We start from the raw sequence: 21,024 nt of genomic DNA, 5'->3' as shown, positions 1-21,024 counted from the left end.
TCTCAGGAACACTTTGGCTGGCTCTGGAGATGGCCTAGTGGGAGAGGGCACTTACCAAGCCTGGTGATCTAAGTTCCATCCCTGGGCCACTCAGGATGGAAGGAGAGAACAGACCCCTCTGATCTCCACATGCAGGCTGTGGCCCAGGCACACCCACGCCCACACCCATTTATACACACAGAGATAAATGAAAGAAATAAATAAATGTAAAATACACAGAAATAAATACTTGATGCGTGTCAAAAACTAGGCAAGTACTTTTACTGCTGAGCCATGATCCCAGCCCCTCACTGAAGAATGCTAGGCAAGTCCTCTTCACCTGAACCATACCTACTTTCTCTGCCCCTACCTCTCAACTGCTGGGACACCTGGCCTGAGCCATCATGCCCAGCTCTGAAGCTATTTTCTTATGGAGAGAGAAAGAGAGAGGGATCCCAGTTCCTTGGATGCAGTGACTCTCTGTTTGGAAGATGTCTCCCTACTCGGTCTGGTACCATGTTCACTGAAGCATTCCCAGCAAGGCTCACCCTGGACGCCATGCTTTCAATATAAACAATGGAATACTATGCAGCAATTTAAAAACCATTATAAACTACAGCCTCTCATGAAAAGACTGCCCAAACACATGAAAACTGTATGCTCATCCAATATTCAGTAATGAATCACAGAAAAATCAGATTATCTCCCTGGTGCTCATGGCTATAATCCCAGCAGCTCCAGCTCCGGGGGATCCAACACCCTCTTCTGGGTTCCGACGACAACTGCACTCACATGCGCATGCCCACACACAGAATTTAAAAATAAAACAAATCTATTTAAATTAAAATTTTCCTGAAGGCCGCACCCTCAGTGGCTCAGTCACTTGCCATAGTCCCCACCTCTGTAAAATACCAACCTCAGGGCACCAGAGGCCCAGCTCCGAACGTGAGTCACCAGGGGACACAAAGTCAGATCCAGACCACAAGCTGTGACTGTTGTGACCAACCATGAGTTGGCCTGAGGAGACAGCTGTGTAAAGTGCTGACTGTGCACATGTGAGAAGTCGAACTTGCAATCTCCGCACTAGGGCGGAGCCGAGAGGATGCTGGGGGATAACTGGCCAGCAAGTGTAGCCAATGAGAGACCCGGACTCAAAAAATAAAGCAGAGCGCTACCGAGGAAGACAGCCGACATCAGTCTCGGGCCCCCACACAGAACTCTGACAATTAATCAGAAAATTCCAGACAACGAAAGGGAAATCTGAAGTCTGACATGGTGGTCCACGATTTTAATTCCAGCACTCAGGAAGCAGAGACAGGCAGATCTCTGTGAGTTCGAGGCCAGCCTGGTTTACAGAGTGAGTTCCAGGACAGCCAGGGCTCTGTGTAGAGACCCGGACTCAAAAAATAAACAAAGGGGAAACTTGAATTTTCACAGCCGAGAACGTGGCTAACTCGAAAATGATCAACAGATAAAGGCTGACTGACGGCCCAGTACTGGCAAACCTAACTGGAATCTTACCATGAGAAAACAACACATAAATCCAAATGGATTACCAAGACACAGCCCTATTTTCTGACAAATGTCAACAACAAAATGAAAGACAATCCTCCAGATCAAAGGAGATGAGAAGGGAATTAGGTCTAGCATGTCACCTTAGAAATGACTGTGACTTGGTCCCTCCCGCACAGCGCTCTTCTCTTGATGTGGATTTGCTGCACTGTGGTTCTGGGAGAAAACGGCCTGAACTTATATAGGAAAAAAAAACCATGGAACGGGTAAAGCTCAGTGACTGAATACTGTGAGGCCCTGGACTCCGTCCCCAACACCAACTTACTCTGTCTCTCATACACACATACACATACACACACATGAGCACACATGCAGACAGATACACAGACACGTGTAGTCAGGCATACACATATAGACACACTGATACGCACAGATATGCATACATACACACAGAGGCACATACACAAACATACACATTAACACAGAGACACATACCCATACACGCATACTCAGACACAAATACACATACACTACCACACAGACACACACAGACATATACAGAGACACTTAGGTAGCACAAATTCTAACTGGTCTTAATAATAAAAACCCGCAGCCAGATATCGGGGTGAATGCTAAAAGATCAGAGAAGGAAAGGGGCAGCCAAAGTCACCTCTTTCCTCCACAACCTCTAAGATCTAAAAGGGGCGAACTCCTGTCTCCTCCCGCCTCATATTCCTCTCTCTCCGCCCAGCCATATCACTTCCTGTCTCCACCTCCCTAGTGCTGGGATTAAAGGCATGAGGTCCTAAGTGTTGAGATCAAAGGTGTGTGCCACCACTGCCTGGATTCTATGGTTAACTAGTGGCTTAGCTCTGCACTCTGATCTTCAAGCAAGCTTTATTTATTAGAGCACAAACAAAATATCACCACACACTTATACACACAAACATATTTGTACACAGAAACACACAGTGAGACATACAAAAACACACGTATATAAGTATACCACACACACACACACACACACACACACACACACACACACACACACACACACACACACACACCTGAATCAAAGGGAGTATTTCTAAGGCTTCTGACTTACTGTCACATTAGCTTTGAAAAAGCAATTGCTTCCAACAGCCCTTCATGGTTAAGGCACACTGCTACTGTGGAGAGACAGGAGCCTGGGAGGGCAAGTAAGTTAGCTATGAATTAGAGAGAACGGTCTAGGAGGCCAGGAACCTGCACCCCAGAAGAAAAGACAAACCAGGCCAGAGTGTGACTTTCGCCTTTCTTGCGGGAAGATACGCACTCCTTGCCCAAAATACATAGGCCAGATATTGAGGCCCAGTTCCTGACTAGGTGAGTCTAGAATCAGCCCCAGTTGCCATGGTGGGTTTCTTGACCAAGGAATACAAGATGGCAGGTGAGAAAGAGGGGGGATGGCAGACACAAAGGCCAGATAGAAAACCGGGTAAACTAGCTCAGTGTGGTGACCCAGGCCTCTAATCTGACTACTCGGGAGGTTGAGACAGGAGGATCAGCATGGGTTCAAGGCCAGCCTGGGCTACACAGTGAAGCAGCTGGTCACAAATATGCTCAAAATCGGAAGACGACAATGAATGAGGGTGTTCAGCTCTCTTTCTCCATTTTAAAGTAGCTCTTAAAATTACATATATTTATTTTATTTTTAATTATGTGTATGTGTGCGGTTATGTGCAGATGAGTTCAGGTGTTCAAGGTCAGAAGAGGCTGTGAGATCACTTGGAGCTGGAGTTACAAGCTGCTGCGAGCTGCCTGATCTGGTTGCTGGGCCCTGAATTCAGGTCCTCTGCAAGAGCAGTAAATACTCTTAACCAGTAAGCCATCTCTCCAGCCCCCTCTCTCCATTTTATATAGTTCAAGATGGAACAGGCTCACCCACCGTCAAGATGGGTCTTCCCACATCAATGACGTAATTAAGATAATCCCCACAGGTATAGCCAGAGGCCCGTCTCCCGGGTATCCTAGAGTGGACAGTTAAGATTAGCTGTCACAGCACGAGTCTGAGCTGAGAAGGGGGTGTCATTCTAACAGGGCATCTCCAGGCATTAGCAGGGTCTGGCCTGTGCTCAAAGCCCACTGCCTACTTGCTCAAATACTTTTATGGGGAGCACAGCCATACCCATTCACTCACATGCTGCCTACGGTTGCCTTCTTGCTAAATAAAACAACAGTCGCTCAGCTGTCAGACATTACAGCTCACAAGATTCGAGAATGTACTATCTGGCCCTTCACAAAGGAGTCTGCCAGTGTCTGGCTTAATTAATCACTCTGTACCAACGCTACTTCCGGTTCTGGATCATTTTAGCGTGGTTATGTAAGATGTGAACATCAGGAAAGCTTGATGAGAACTGGAAAGAAACTGATATTATGCAAGTTCCTGTAAGGGTAACACTAAATCTGACTAAAGAGTTGGGGCTGGGGAGGCAACTGAGTCAGTGACTGCCTGCCTTGTAAACACGAGGACCTGACCTGAGCCCCATCCCCAGGACCCGTGTAAAGAGTGTTCAGCTTGCACTCTCCATTTTAAAGCAATATTTTAAAACCATTTATTTTATGTTCAACTATGTGTGAGTTCAGGTGTTCAGGGAGGCCAGAAGAGGCTGTGAGATCCCTTGGAGCACGAGTTAAAGGCTGGAGGATCCCTAGAGCTCATTGGTCAGCCAGTTTAACCTTAGTAGTAAGCCCCAGGCCAATGAGAGACCATGAGTCAAGAAAACAAGATGTGCCGGGCGGTGGTGGCGCACGCCTTTAATCCCAGCACTCGGGAGGCAGAGGCAGGCGGATCTCTGTGAGTTCGAGGCCAGCCTGGTCTCCAAAGCGAGTTCCAGGAAAGGCGCAAAGCTACACAGAGAAACCCTGTCTCGAAAAACCAAAAAAAAAAAAAAAAAAAAAGAAAAGAAAACAAGATGTAGGAAGTGGATACTAGATGTAAGGCAAAGAATAACCAGACTACAACCTGCAGCTCCAGAGAAGCTAGCTAACAAGGAGGACCCTAAGAGGGACGCACAGATAGCCCAGCAAAGGAGAAATAGATGAGATCTACATGAGCAAACTGGGAGTCAGGGGGTAATGGAGGGCAAAGAATGGAAATGGGAGGGTTGAGCTGGAACAGGGACAGAGTGGGAGGGCAGGGAGGGAGATACCACGATAAATGAAAACATCATGGGAACAGGAAGAGGTAGGGTGCCAGGGAAGTTCCCAGGAATCCACAAGGATGACCCCACCTTGGACTACTGGCAGTGGTCGAGAGGGTGCCTGAACTGGTCGACTTCAGTGACCAGTCTAGTGAATACCCTAACTGTCATCATAGAGCCTTCAAACAGTGACTGATGGAAGCAGATGCCGAGATCCACGGCCGGGAGCCAGGCTGAGCTCCGGGAATCCAATCAATGAGAGAGAGGAGGGATTCTGTGGGCAGGGGACGTCGAGAGCATGATGGGAAAATGTACAGAGATGACCAGTCACACTAGTGGAAGCCCATGAACTGTGGACCAATAGCTGAGGAGCCCCCATGGGACTGGACTAGGCCCTCTGGATACGGGAGGCAGTTGTTTAGCTTGAACTGTTTGGGGGGACCTCCAGGCAGAGGGATTGGGATCCATCCCTGGTGCATGGGCGGGCTTTTTGGAGCCCAGTGCCTAAGGTGTGACACCTTGCACAGCCTTGGTGCAGGGGGAGGGGCTTGGACCTGCCTCTGCTGAGTGTGCCAGGATCTGCTGACTCCCCACGGGAGACCTTGACTTGGGAAATGTGGGGATGGGGGATGTATTGGGGGGGGGGGAATGCTAAGGGGTTGGAAGAGGGAAGAAGGGGAGATCTGTGGTTGGTATGTAAAGTGAATAAAAAAATTTATTTAATAATAAAAAAGGAAAAATAAAAAGAAAACAAGATGGGAAGCTAGAGATACAGCTCAGTGGTTAAGAGCACTTGCTGCTCTTACAGAGGACCCAGGTTCGAGTCCCAGCACCCACACGGCAGCTCACAATGCTCTGTAACTCCAGTTCCAGGGTTCTGATGCCCTCTTCTAACCCCATCAGGCACTGCACACATGTGGTGCACAGACCTATAACATATATGCAGACAAAATACATATATATATATATATATATATAAAATAAATGAATAAAACACAAGATGGACAACTCCTGAGGAACAACTACTAAGGTTTCCTCTGACCTCTACTCTCTCTCTCTCTCTCTCTCTCTCTCACACACACACACACACACACACACACACACACACACACACACACACACAGAATTACGGGGAAGGTATGGTGATATACACACTTCAAATCCCAGCACTCAGGAGGCAGATGCAGGAGAGCGGCTGAGAGTTCGAGATCAGCCTGCTCTACACAGTTCAAGTCCAGCCTGGAGAACTTACTAACACCCTGTTTCAAAACAGAAAATCAGAAAGAGGGCAGAGCACCAGGTGGCGGCGGTGGCGCACGCCTTTAGTCCCAGCACTCGGGAGACAGAGGCAGGCGGATCTCTGAGTTCAAGGCCAGCCTGGGCTACAGAGTGAGTTCCAGGACAGCCAGGACTACACAGAGAAACCCTGTCTTGAAAGACGGTGGGTGGGGGGGTGGGGGTGGGGGTGGAGGAGATCCTGGACTAGAACCTCATTCCCCTAGAGGCAGGGAGGCAAGCCGCTGCCTGTGGGAGGGACTAAGCATCTAATACCTCCACAGGAGACTGGCCACCTCCAACTGGGGCAAAGCCTCTCTTCCCACTCGCTGCCCCAGATTCCCAAGCTGAAACCGTTTGCCACAAGGCACCATTCTGACTCTGCCCTCTTTCACAAACCCCCAGAGTTCTACCCTTATATCATTTGTTGTTGCTGTTTTGTTTGTTTTTTTGGTTTTTTGGTTTTTCGAGACTGGGTTTCTTGGTGTAACTTTGCGCCTTTCCTGGAACTCACTCTCTAGCCCAGGCTGGCCTCGAACTCACAGAGATCCGCCTGCCTCTGTCTCCCGAGTCCTAGGATTAAAGGCGTGTGCAACCACCGCCCAGCCCTTAAAGCGTTTTGACTGAGCCTGAGGCCCCATGCTTTCAGCTACACGGGTCTAGGTAGGGTATATGGGTGCCACTCCTCCATTCTTTAATTTTTTTATTCCATTTAACTGTGTATATCTGTGTTTGTCTGTATAGGTATATGCACATGTGGGTACACTGTCCACAGAGGCCAGTAGAGCACACTGGAACCTCTGGAGCTAGAGTTACAGGCAGCTGTGAGCCAAGGGGTGTGGGTGCTGAGAACTAAACCCAGGTCTTCTGGAAGAGCAGCACATGCTCTTAACTGCTGGGCCATCCCTCCAGCACCCTACCCCTTTGTTCTCTGGAATGTTCTAGCCACTACTCTGGCCTCCTTACTGTCTTTCACCCGGCTGGCCTTGTTCTCTCATAAGCACAATCCCCGCATCTCAGAGTCTGCCCGGCAGGCACGAAGTGCTCTGTGAACACTGAGCGCGGGGCTGGTGCTAGCTGCCTTTGCCAATGACCCTGACATACAGGAAAGCCCAGGAAAGGCACACCGGCCACAGACCTGCTTCCTTCAGTGCTGTCAGCCGTGCGCCCCACATTCCTTCACCTCGACTCCTAGAAAGCTCTGCACTGAGTTCCGTGCTCACTCGCAATACTTCTCTCTCTCTCTCTTTTTTAAATGATTTATTTTCATTTTATGTGCACTAGTGTTTTGTCTGCACGTCTGTCTGTGTGAGGGTGTTGCCACCCCTGGAGCTGGAGTTACAGACAGTTGTGAGCGGCCGTATGGGTGCTGGGAATCGAACCCAGTCTTCTGGAAGAGCAGTCAGTGCTTTTAACTGCTGAGCATCTCTCCAGCCCAAGAGGTTCTCTTGATTCTCATCTGGCACAACTAACTTGCCTCTCAGGTCCTGCTAAGCTCTTGGTTTTGCTGGAAAGAGCACGTGAGATTCCATAAACTTACAAACCAGTTGAGCCACAGAAGAACAAGGCTTCGTGTGTATTTGTTACTTTCTAATTGTTGTGATAAAGCGCTCTGACAAAAGGCTCGGCGGTTAAGAGAACTTGCTGCCCTTCCAGAGGACCCGGGTTCAGTTCCCAGCACCCACATCCAGTAGCTCACAACCACCTGTAACTCCAGCTGCAGGGGATCTGATGCCCTCACATATACATACACATGCACACACACAATTTTAACATAAAAAATTAAAAATAGCTGAGCAGTGGTGACACACGTCTTTAATCCCAACACTCTGGAGGCAGAGGTAGGCTGATCTCTAAGATCAAGGCCAGCCAGCCTTGTCTACTGAGTGAGTTCCAGAACAGCCAGGGTTACACAGAGACACCTGTCTCAATCAATTAATCAATTAATCAATCAATATAAAATTTCATAACTACTGTACCTTAGAATAACAATCTTCCAAAAATACAGGTAGGACTTAACTGGACATCTGGGCTCAGTAACACACAGGACAAAGATCAGCAATATCCTTGGGAGCATGAAATCATATTCACTCATTCATTTGCTCACCTATTCATCAGGTTATTATCAATTGAGTGTCTATCATCTTATGCCTGGCACTGTTCCAGGCCCTTGCTTATCCCCACAGAAATAACTGGAAGTTCTCGGCGCTCACTGAACTCACCCACCATCCCAACTATATTGCCACTGGGGTAGAAAGTTCTCAGATCCTTTTATGAGACCCTGTCTCACTATGTAGCCCAGGCTTGCTTCAGGCTTGCCGCCCTCCCACCGCAGTCAAGGGCTAGGATTACAGAAATGAGCTGCATGCCTGGCCCGACTCCTTCTGTTACTGACTACTTTATAAAAGGTAAACACAGATGAAAAACACATACTCAACAGATAAGGAGAATGGTTTTAAACCCTTGAACAAGGCTGGGGGTATAGAGCTTAAAGGTAGAGAATGTACTGGCACACCTGAATCCCTGATTTCACCCACCCCACCCCACCCACCACCAGTACCTCCCTGAGAACATATACACAAAAATTCTTTTCTTGTTTTGTTTTTGGAAACAGGGTTTCTCTGTGTAACAGCTCTGGCCGTCCTTGAACTCACTTTGTAGACCAGGCTGGCCTTAAATTCAGAGGTCCACCTGCCTCTGCCTCTACAGAAATTCTTAAGCAAAGTGGGCAGGGGGTCGGAAAGAGCAGCATTCGAATGAGGCATGGCGGTCAGTGCCTGTAATCCCGGCACCCATGAGGTGAAGGCAGGAGGATCAGGAGTTCAAAGACAGCCTTGGCCTCAGAGCAAGCTTAAGACTAGCCTGGGCTACATGAGACTCTGTCTTAATAAATAAATAACAAAGAAACAAAGAAAAATAGAAAACAAACCAGTCTTCAAGATCAGTCTAGTAGGGGCTGAGAGACGACTCAGTGGTTAAGAGAGTGCACTCTACTTGCAGAGGACTCAGGTCCTCTTCCCAGCACCCATGTGGTGGTTTACAACTCTCTACAACTCCAGTTCCAAGGGATGTGATACCCTCTTCTGGCTCCACCAGAACAGGCTTTCATTGTGATACACGTATATACATGCAGGCAAAACACAAATACACATAAAAATAAAAATAAATGCTTAAAACTATTGGGGAGGGGGGGGAAAATCAGTCTAGCAATGGTACCATGGACAGATCTTAAGAAGTGGGTGGGGAAAAGTAGAGAAGAATTAGGAATTCCAGGCCAGCCTGGAACACAGCAAAGTTCTGTCTCGAAGAAAGAAGAGTGGGCATCAGGATGACTCAGTGAGTAAAGGCACTTGCTTGCAAGTCCGGCAGTCTGAGTTCGATCCCTGGGATCCACGTAAAGAGGGAGGAAAGATCTGAATCTACAAAGTTGTCCTCTCTCCTCCACACCTGTGCTGTGACACACACACACACACACACACACACACACACACACACACACACACACACACCATAAACACACGCATGCATCCACACTAATAATAACAAATAAAAATACTTAGAAAAAAAAAAAGAGGTCAATTTGAGGACCAGCACAACAGCCACTGAAAGACCATGCAATCACAGAAAAAGATTTGAAGACCCAAACCAGACAAGATGTACTGGCAGCTGCAGACCCAGAATAAAAGGGAAAGGGGAAGGGAGCATTGTCCTGCGAGCTCTGGGAGCCAGGAAGAGAAGGATGCCAGGGCCACTGTCAGGAACAGAGACCATGTTGGTGGCAGTTTTATGGCCGCTGAAGTACTACGTGACCTCCAGATCATATTGCAAGAACTTCATTTATCTTTATGGTACTGGGGATGGAACTCCAGGACCTTCTGCACAGCAGGCAAGTGCCCCAGTGATGAGGGACATCCCCAGGCCCTAAGAATACTGATGGGTCAGTGGGAAAAGGCGACTGCTGCTAAGTCTGAAGACCCGAGTTCAATCCCCAGGATCTACATAATGGAGCACCAACTTCACCAAGTTGTCCTTTGGCTTCCACACACACACCATGGCAGATGTGTGCACACACACACACACACACACACACACACACACACACACAATGAAATACCAGTGAGCGAACCCATGACAAACGCTCTCTCTTCCATTAAACCACACTCCCAGTCCTCAAATAGCATATATAAAGGAACCCCCACTGACCTGTCCAAGTGATACTGTGGTTTTATAATCAATCAGAAAGGCGCCGAACCCTTAGGCAAAGCCAACACACAGCCTTCTTCACCAGACCACAAAGCCCAGGTCAGGCAACTCTGTGAAGCTTGGAATGTGCACCTCCCTCGGCCCCACCCCAGAGGAGCCTGGCACAATTGGCTGAAACAATCTGTCTATCCGAGGGCCTTCATCTCTGTTTGTTGTTTTGAAAACCAACCCTGGTGACCCTTCAATCATTGCATTTGTGTGCTGGAAAGGTTACAGAGAGTTTGTGTGTCCTGAGAACCCTTATATAGACCCAGTACGCAATACACACTGTGGAGATCAAAGTCTTCCAAGTTCACGGTGTTGTGAACATGAACCATCCCAGGAAGAGATGATGTGGAGACTGAACTCTGGGGACGGGTCAGGCAGGGAAAGGCCACAGACACTGAAGCTGTGACCAGGGGACATAAAGTCAAATGACTCAATACCACCTGTAAGTTCCACTTACAGGTAAAATGCCGTAAGTTCCACCTTAGAAGGCACACCTTGTCTACTAGTCTTCCTGTTACACAATCAGGCAGATAAAAGCCAAGCTCTCCCCTCTCAGGACAGATCACTGCTAAGGTACCACAGATTGGAGGGCCATCTAATTATCCTTTATCCTTCAGATATCTTCCTTTCTTCCTTTTCCTTATTTCTCTCTCTCCTTTTGTGAGACAGGGTCTTATGCAGTCCAGGCTAGCCTCCAACTTACTATGTTGCTGAGGATAGTCTTGAACTCCTGATCTGCCTACCTCCACCTCTTGGATTACAGACACGCATCACTACACCTCATTTATGCAGTGCTGGGGATGGAACCCAGAGTTTCATGCCTGCTAGGTGAGCGCTCTACTTACAGAGTTACATCTCCAGAAACTGCTGAGTTTCTGGAAATCCCATGTAGAATTCTCGTAGCTGCGTTATACAAAGGAGATCAGAAGATCTCAGACCCCGGCATGCCAATCCAAAGATAATTCTGAGAATGGCCTCCATCTAAGACAGATCTTAAAACTGAAATAAAAGCTGGGGAAGTGGTGGCGCATGCTGCTAATCCCAGCACTCGGGAGGCAGAGCTCTGTGAGTTCAAGGCCAGCCTGGTCTACAGAGCAAGATCCAGGACAGGCACCAAAGCTACACAGAGAAACCCTATCCTGAAAAACAAAACAAAAAACTGAAAGAAGCGGGCAAGCAAGAAGGCCCAGTGAGCAAAGGCAGTTGCTGTCACCTGACAGTAATAAAACAGAAAGTAAAACATCAGGTCATCTAATCATAAGTATAATTCTTGTGTTTCCATGTTCCGAGAATGAATGAAATTTAAATTTTAAAGGGGAGGGCAGTGAGGGGGCTGGAGAGATGGCTTAACAAGTAAAGGCACTGTGCTCTTCTAGAGGCCCAAGCCTGGTTCCCAGAATCCATGCCAGGTAGTCCACAACCTCCTGAATTCTAGTTCCAGGAAATCTGATGCCCTCTTCTGGCCTCCCAGCAATTGAAAGGCTGATGTAGGAGGACTGTGTTGAGTTCAAAGCCAGCTTGGGCTACATAGTGAATTCCAGGCCTGCCTGGATTACAGAATAACTCCGTAACAAAAAAATCAAAGAGGGACGTGAGAAGGTTCAGTGGGTAAAGGCACATGCCACCATGACTAATGACCCGAGTTTGATCCCTGGGACCCACATGGTAGGAGGAGAAACTGACTCCTCCGAGCTGTCCTCTGACATGGTACACACGACGTGTACCTTTATGGTGATATTTTATTTGTATTAAAATGTTATTTGTATGTTAATAAATAAAGTTGCCTGGGGGTCAGAGCTATTAGCAAGCCATAGGAAAGCAGGGCAGTGGTGGTGTATGCTTGTAATCCCAGCACTTGGTAGGCAGAGCTGGGTAAGTCTCTGTGTGTTCAGGGATACAGCCAGTATTGGAGACACATGCCTTTAATCTCAATACCAATCATGGAAAACCTGGAGGCCTATACAGACAGGCCGTGAGGAGGCGGTCATGTGGTTGGGTTTACAACCAATGAGAAGGCAGGACAGGAACTCTATATAAAGACTTTAACACAGGGGTAGCTCTGGTTCGGAGAGGTAGGACCACCGCAGGAGGAAGGGTAAGGTTTTAGCTCTTAGCTCTGACCTCTTGGCTTTCTTCTTTGCATTGGTTCTGTGTTTCTTATTTAATAAGATGGTTGGTTACATCTACATACCTTGGCATATGCCCTCACCCCATAAATAAATGTAATGAAAACAATTTTAACCAACAAAGCAAGGGGTGAGGGGATAGTTCAGTTGGTAAAGTGCCTCAACTTCTAAAACCTAGCTTTAAAAAAAAAAAAAAAACAAAAAAAAAGAACCAGCATGTTGGTATGCACTTGTAAATCCCGGTGCTGGGGAGGCAGAGACAGGTGGATCCCTGGGACTTGCAGGTCAGCCATCCCAGCCAAATCAGCCAGCTTCAGGTCAATGAGAAACTGACTCCGAAAGACTCAGCGGTACTAGCTGCCTAGAGGCCGGCACAATTCCCTACCTCCCAAGGCAGCCTCCTGCACGCGCCATTGCTGTGTTCTGTTCCATGTGGCCACTGAACACTCAACACTACCAAGTACCTCACACCTGTCACCTCAGGGAGAAATCGGGCTTCTTCTGTCATATGTATTTAGTTTTCTGTTTGCTTCTGCTTCTCTCCCCAGCAAGGTTCTAGAGGAGCTGAGCCAGAGCCTACACAGACACACCCCAAGGGCCTCTGAAGTGTCATTCCATGGGGACCTAGGCCTGCCAAGAACAGCAAGAATCAACAGCAACCTTCTACTTGGGCACAGTGGGGCACACCTGGAAGCCCATCACTCCTAGGGCTGAGGCAGGAGGACTGCTACTTAGAGGCAAGGCCTTATTAAAAAATAAAACAAGCCGGGCGACAGTGGCGCACGCCTTTAATCCCAGCACTCAGGAGGCAGAGCCAGGTGGATCTCTGTGAGTTCAAGGCCAGCCTGGTCTACAGAGCGAGATCCACCAGGACAGGCACCAAAACTACACAGAGAAACCCTGTCTTGAAAAAAACAAAACCAAAACCAAAACAAACAAACAAACAAGAAAAAAGAAAAAACAAAACAAAACAAAAAAATCCTAACCTGTGGGAGATGGAGGCAGAAGGATCAGGAGTTTAAGGCATCCACTGCATGAGGAAAAACAAACTAATTAATTAAAATAAAAAATGAAGCAAGCTTCTGAGCTAATCGGGGAAACTGACGGAACAAGGATTCTTTCCCCAACTCTACTGATGAAGAAATCAAAGCTTGGCATGTACCTATGGCTTGTCCCAGCAGATAAGCGACCTTTGACCTAGAGCTTCCGCACCAACTGCAGCGAGTCCACACTTCTGTCAAATGCCACACAGCAGAACTGTACTGAAAGATGAGTTCTGCCCTGGAGCCCATGCCAAATAAATAATGATGAGGACCTGACACCCTGTAAACCCAACACTTGGGAGGACGAGGCAGGAGGATTGCTACAAGTTTGAGGCCAGCCTGGGTTATATAAGTAGTTCTGGACCAGCCAGGGCTACTTAGCAAGACCTTGTCACAAAACAACACAGGCACGGGGGGGGGGGGGGGGGGGGGGAGGCGCGGACCCTATGAACTGGTATTTTCTGTCTCTAGAAGATATGAATTATTTGTTTCTTTTACTGTAATAAAATATGCAGTAAGACATACAAGAGGGTACGTACTCAGTCATGCTTTGTGATATTAGTCCTGTTTTTTTTTCTTCTTTTTTTGAAATGAGATCTTACCATACCCTCAAGCCTTGAGTAGGTTGGTAGAGTGCTTGTCTAGCACATGGTAAATGGGCAAAGAAAGCGTAAAAATGTATGGGTATGTATGGGAAAGAGTATGCTCAATATACAATAGATACCTGTATGAAAATCTAATAAAGAAAAAAATAAACGAAGGGAAGTTATGTCTCACTCAGCTGAGGCCTAGAGGCCTGGCTTGGTGTATGCAGTGATCACACACCAGCTAAGGATGCTGCTGGGCCTCTGAGGATGAGAAAAGACATGACAACCGTGTAAGCATTTACAAAGGAGGAAAAGTCCCGAAGAACTAGGTACTGGAGCCACGGGTGGTGATGAATATATAACCCCAGCACTTAGGAGGCAGAGGTAGGAGGACCGGGGAATCAAGGTCAGCCCGGGCTACCTGAGACCCTGCCTCCAAACAACTAGATTCCAAATGGCAATGTTGAAATGGCCTATGGATTCAGTAAGTAAATGTTTTGCTCTTGGCAGGCAGTTCTTTTCAAATAGTCTAACTGCTAAATACACAGAGACTTACCTAATAAATGCAGATCCTGATTTTCAAGAAGTTAAGAAAACCTCAACCCAGAGTAGAATGGTCCTACAATTTCAGGTTTATCAGGCTACAGACAACCACCTCCTGTGAGTGTTTATAAACTCCTACCACAGGATGTCTTCACCTGAGGTATCCAGGCTGCCATCAAGCCTGTGATTTCCAGGGACCAAAGTCCAACTCTGGAATCTTCCGAAGCTTATACCTACTTCTAATTTTCTCAAGTGCCAGATGTGAGGGCTGTTTTCTGGCCACTTTTTGATAATGATTGAGCAATGTGCTCAATGAAACCAATTCCTGTATCAGAGGGTATAAAAGATAAGATCCATTCACTCTCCAAAGAAAGTGAAAACTTTTTTTTTTTTTTTTTTTTTGGTTTTCCAGACAGGGTTTCTCTGTGTAGCCCTGACTGTCCTGCAACTCAGATCTGTAGACCAGGCTGGCCTGGAACTACAGAGATCCACCTGCCTCTGTCTCCTGAGTGTGAAGATTAAAGGTGTGTGCCACCACTACCTGGCTGTGAAAAACACTTTAAAAGGACCACTGTAACAACAACAAAACCAAGGTGGACCATTCCAGGTTTCCTGGTTTTACTATCTGGGCTTTCCCACTAGCAGCCAATTCAAGGGGGATCTATGAGGGTAGAGTTTGTGTGTGGTTAATGAACCAATGCTACAAAAGCTCCAGGAATTACTGCCCTGTATAGTAAGAACAAATCTCCACAGTTAGATAACCACTCGGCTTACAAAAAACAGCCCAGTTCTCAATACCACTAGCCAGGACCCCAGCCTCTCTCTTCTTTTCAGTTTTACTGAGACGGGGTCTATGCAGCCCCGGCTGACTTGGAACTTACTGACCTTGAATTCAAACAATTCTCCTGCTTCAACCTCTGGAGTATTGGAACAGCTCCAGGACTATCTCTTGCTCTCAAAAATGTCACAATCCTGGTCAGGCCAGTGGCACACACCTATAATTTCTGTCCTCAGGAGGCTGAGACAGGAGACATCGATCAGTTCAAGGGCAGGTGCAGGCCAGCCTAGGCTGCATAATGAAACCTTGTCACCAAAAAACAAAAAGTCAACCCTAGGGGAGGACAGCTGGATCACTAAGGACAAACGGAAGCTCAAAAAAGTTATGAATCCTGCCAAGATGGCAAGGCTCAAACCCAGGGCCACCCCCACCAGTTAAGTAAGCCTCCCTATGGGCTTCCATTATTCTCCTGCAAGGCTAGGCTCGGAGCTAACCGTGGAAGTTTTATAGGTCGATTTCAAACACACAGCCGCTTTCACTGGAATGTCCCCCAAATCCTCAGTCCTGGTCACACTGGCTGACACAATGCTGAATCGTCTTGGGAAAAGAAAATGAGTGGGGGGAAAAAAAACAATCCAGGTCAAGTACCGTGGAAAGATGTCCCGCTCCTGCCGTCCAGCAGATCTCAACCTCTCACCCAGTTGCTCCCAAGAGCTCAGGGTGTCACTGCTGCTCAAGAGAGCCCGACAAAGGTGTGTCGCAGACACTGTCCCAGGGATGCACGCTGGGCGACTCCCAGGCTACCTCAACGGAGTCCACCTGATTGTTGCCGGGTCCTATTCGCCCTCATAGAGCTCATTCTAATGTGAGTGGTTTTCATAATCTGCTGCCCCCAAAGTCCCGTCGTACAGGTGAGGAAACTGAGGCTTGGAGAGGGAATGTTGCTTTGCCCGAAGAGAGGCGTCTCGAGGACCGGATCCCCACCCGCAGATGCAAAGATCCGACCCTCAGGTGAAGGCAGCTATAGGGAGGCGTCTGGAAACGACGACCCTCCATACGCCCCCCGACAGGTTAGATCGTGGTGGGAAACACCACCCTAGGAGAAGGGCCGAGGTGGTGTTTCCCTTCCGCACCGGGTGAGACGCGTGGAGACCCGGCCTAAAAACCCTCCCCGGAGTCACAAGCCGGATGATCGCAACGACAGGAGGTGACCCGGAATCGCGGAGCCTCCCCCGAGGTCCCCCAGTCCTCACTCACCCTGCGCCCCTCGGTACCGACCCGCTCACACACCGCGCGCGGCCCGGCAGATCTCTGTGGCACTGGGACCGGACGCAAGTCCGCACCACTGAGGCGCTACCACCACCCCGAAGGCTGCGGGGGTGGGGCGTGGCCAGCCGCGCCGAGACTCCGCCCACAAGAGCCGCACGTGCGCGCTGTAGAGTCGGGCCTTCTTCCCTTCGCTCCCCTTCCAAATCCGTGCTCTTGGTACGGCCCCCGTGGGTCACGCCCCTTAACTCTCCTCGGAAAGCCCCGCCCCTAAGCCGAGCTCTCCGTTCCTAGGCCACGCCCCTCATCTCTCCTCGGAAAAGGCACGCCCCGGAGCCCGGCGGTCTACAGTTCGGTTGTTCAGTTTCTAGGCCACGCCCCTCTTCTAGCCTCAGAGAAGCCCCGCCCCCAGGCCCTGCGCCAGCGTCTGGGCCACGCCCCTCCCCTCCCGAAACAGCCCCGCCCAGCCCTGGGCTTAGTTCGGAGGTTTGGCAGCGCCGCTGTGGCAGCTTGGGCTTGCGTGACCCAGCCGATCCCCCTGGCAGCCGAACTCGGGCTCTCGGGTCAATGCGAGGTCGTGGCTGTGTGCCACCTCGTGTAGCATCCTGCTGACGACCTCCGTTCGCCTGTGATCTCATGTCTTTGTCAGCCGAAAATGGCGAGGCTGATGGAGGCACCGCTGGCCCGCGGGGGTCCCCGCCTGAGATTTGAAAGCTTGCCTGCTGGAGGGAGGGAAGTGGCTAGGGATGAGGCCAAGGCAGCAAGGTTTGGAAGTCTGGCCACCAGCAGCCGTGCTTGATGCCTGTCATCCCAACACTCAGGAGGCTGAGGCAGGAGGATGGCGAGTCTGAGACTAGCCTAGGCAGCTACAGACTGAGGTCCAGGAGAGCATAGGCTACAAAGTGAGACCTGCCTCAAAAATAAACAAGAGGAACAGCACATGTAGCTCACTCAGCTGGTAGAGCGCTCATCTAGCGTACATGAAGCCTTGGGTTCCACCCCCAGCACTGCATAAAGGAAGCAAAGTGGATCAAGTCCCAGCACTCAGAAGATTGCAACAGGAGAATCAACCTTAGCTACATAAAGAGTTTGGGGCCAGCCTGAGCTACTTGTAACTGTCTCGAAAAAAATTCCAAGAACAGAAGAGTTGGCTGTATTGAAATTAAGAATCCCGTCTCTGCCCCCTACGGGTTTGGGGTAACAGGAACATAAGAATTGGGTGACTGAACAACTTTTGTTCCTAAGGGCAAGAGTGAGTGCTCTAGGAAGGAGAGACTTGATCTTTACGACTGTTACTATTACTAGTAACGGTGAGGTGTGTGAGCTACCAAGACGACGACCTCTGGGTAAAGGTGCTTCTTGTTCGGTCTGACTCACTCCGTGCTCAGGACAAATCGTGGCTAGGAAGGAACCAGTCTGACGTAGCAGCAGGTTCGGTGAATGCTACCGACCTCAGGGTAGGGCTGGCCCAGGCCAACTGGGGGACTGAGCAACAGGGGACTCTTACAGCAACCCAGGGCATTGCTGCCTGAGAAACCGTACCCGGTATTACGTGTCACCCTTTCAACACACTTTGATGTCTCCCCGGATGCTCTACTGGGCCTCTTTTAGAGTAGAAATATATGGCTGATTGAGGTGAGGGGTTTTTTTGTTGCTGGCTTGCCTTCCTTCCTTCCTTCCTTCCTTCCTTCCTTCCTTCCTTCCTTCCTTCCTTTCTTTTTTCAATGTTGGCCACTGAACCCAGGGCCTCTGAATATTAGGCAAGTACTCTATCTCCAAGCTCTGCTTGCAGCCTCTCACTGGGGAATTCTAGGCAAGTGAACTACCATTGAGTCACACCGTTGGCAGCTTTTGATGCACCGAGGTTCACATTTCACCTGGGTGATTCCAGAAGCTTCTCGACTGTATGTTAGTGTCTCCTGTGTTCCTCAGTCAATGTCCTGATCACTGCCTTGCCTCACACTAATACACATTCAGATTCTATATGGATAAAATAATATTTCTAAAGGCATGTGCCACCACCACCCTGCCAAATACTTTTAAAGATGACGTAAAAGCCAGGCGTGGTGGTGGATAGCGATAACCCCAGAATTCCTGAGACATAGGCAGGAGGATTATCAGTTCAAGTCCAGCCTGGTCTATAGAGTGAGTTCCAAGCTAGCCAAGGCTATATATAACAAGATCTTGTCTCAGAAAAAGGAGGAGGAAGAAGATGAAGAGAAAAGAAATCCCATGAAAATCAAATAAGAACTGAGTGTGAAGGTGAAAGCCTGTAATCTTAGTACTTGGAAGTTAGAGGCAGGAGGATCAGGAGTTCCAGAACAGCCTAAGCTACATGAGGAGTTGGAGGCCACTCTGGACTATCAGAACTTGTCAAAAGAAAGAAAGAGAGAGCGAGAGCGAGAGCGAGAGCGAGAGCGAGAGAGAGAGAGAGAGAGAGAGAGAGAGAGAGAGAGAGAGAGGAGAGGGAGAGAGAGAGGTGGTTTGGGGCCAGCCTAGACTACATAATGAGATCTTTTCAGAGCGGAGGACCCAACCCAGGGCCTTGCGCTTGCTAGGCAAGCGCTCTACCACTGAGCTAAACCCCAACCGAGATCTTTTCAATAAATAAATAAATAAATAAATAAATAAATAAATAGGGCTGGTGGGATGGCTCAGCAGATAAGGCACTTGTTGCTAAGCCCGGCAACCTGAGTTTGAGCCCCAAGACTCACACGGCAGAAGGAGAGAACTTCCTGCCCGAAGTTGTTCTCTGACCTCTGCAAGCTTGCCAGGGCACCATACACCCATCCATACCCCCAAACAAATCAGATCACTGTAAAGGAAACAAGTAAATGTTGGATGTGTGTCAAAAATCAGCAAGCACATTTCCAAAGACAACTAATTAGGAGAAAATATTTGCAGCGACAAAGAGTACATCCATAATAAAGAGCCCCTACTAATTAATTAAATAAGCAAGATTAATTGACCCAAGTGGGCAAAAGACAGAACCCAGCAGTTCCCAGCAAAGGAAGGACAAACTGCTCTAACTACATGAAGTTTCCCGACATCACACAGAGAAGAGAAGTGAACTAGAACTTGGCTAGGAGGTCGTGTTTCCTCTGTGCGATAACCAAATGCAGAAGCTGGTGGAGGTCTTCGGAAACAGGTCTGCGGTTTATTATCGCTAAATCTGTAAGTGAGGACCAGCCAGTTATTTAAAAACCAAATGGACAGGGAAGGGAGCTCCCTGCCCATACACTGTAGTCTGCCATAGTTAGACTTCCTTAATGGGGTGGGAGGCTGCTGAGATGGGTCAGCCAGTAAAAGCACTTGCAGCCAAGCCCTGAGCTCGATCCCCAGGACCCACCAGGTAGAACAGACTGATTCCTACAGGCTGCTTTCTGATCTCCACAGCATACACCGTGGCTTACGTGTCCTGGTATGTGTCTCCCTACACAAATAAATAACAAAACATAGTTTTCAAATCAAATCATATTTCATATTTCTCAATTTAAAAAAAAAAAGATATGTTAATCCCAGCACTCGGGAGGCAGAGCCAGGCGGATCTCTGTGAGTTCGAGGCCAGCCTGGACTACCAAGTGAGTTCCAGGAAAGGCGCAAAGCTACACAGAGAAACCCTGTCTCGAAAAACCAAAAAAAAAAAAAAAAAAAAAAAAAGATATGCCTACAGGGGTGGTTACAGACACTAGTGGCCTGTCAACTCCCCAGCATTTGCTTATCCTTACTGCTCAGAGGGGATCAATTCCTACCCCGTTTCCTGCTTTTTTCTGGCTTGTGTTCCAACCTAATCAATCAGAGTTTTTTCGTGAGGCTTGATGACCCCTAGGGAAACTGCTTTAAATTGGTGGTGTAGCGATCGCTTTTGCCCTAAGCTAGATTTCTGTTTTGTTTTTTGTTTTGTAGTACCGAGGATTAAACCTAGACCCTTCCACCTGCTAGGCAAGCACGCAGCCTGACACTGAGCTACATCCCCAGCTCTCTTTGTGAAAACTTTTTCTTCTGGAACAGGGTCTCACCAAGTTACTCATGCTGGGCTTGAACTCACTGTAATCCAGACCGGCCTTTAGACCTTTGTTCCTCCGACCTCAGTCTCCTGAGTAGCTAGAATGACACGTCTGTGTCACCAGGACCAGCTCTATACTTGGTTTTTGTTGTGGTTGTTGTTGTTGTTGGTGGTGGTGGTGGTGGTGGTGGTGTGTGTGTGTGTGTGTGTGTGTGATATTTTTACCAATTTTATTTTGGGTGTGGAGTGAATTGGTCTTGATGTGCCACAGCACGAGTGGAGAGATCAGAAGACAACTTGGAGGAGTCGGCTCTCAACCTCTACCATGCAGATCCCAGGAATCGAACTCAGGGTGTCAGGCTTGGTGGCAAGCACCCTTATCCACTGAGCCATTTCACCACCCCCTTGCCTGAAATTTTAGATATTGTCTCTTATGACATCAAGTCTTATGATTTTTGGTTTGTTTGTTTGTTTGT

General features: G+C 48.4%; 1 protein-coding gene across 2 annotated transcripts in view; it reads right to left on the bottom strand.

Annotated features, from left to right (window-relative positions):
* LOC128120242 (NADPH--cytochrome P450 reductase) overlaps nt 1–16,667 on the bottom strand; it is a 50,532-nt gene extending 33,865 nt beyond the window's left edge. Inside the window, exon 1 of one of the 2 annotated variants that reach the window (XM_052753988.1) lies at nt 16,534–16,667. The gene's annotated coding sequence lies outside the window, so the exon portion shown is untranslated. Of the gene's footprint in view, nt 1–15,924; nt 15,944–16,533 lie in introns of those variants that run through there. The other variant, XM_052753989.1, reaches the window with a different exon arrangement.
* Nucleotides 16,668–21,024: the final 4,357 nt, after the last annotated feature.

This window comes from Peromyscus californicus, unplaced genomic scaffold (assembly GCF_007827085.1).
Source record: "Peromyscus californicus insignis strain IS unplaced genomic scaffold, ASM782708v3 Scaffold_2__1_contigs__length_46816999, whole genome shotgun sequence".
Lineage (NCBI taxonomy): Eukaryota > Metazoa > Chordata > Mammalia > Rodentia > Cricetidae > Peromyscus > Peromyscus californicus.
The sequence above is the reverse complement of the archived record's forward strand: the minus strand, read 5'-3'. Positions and strand labels throughout refer to the sequence as shown.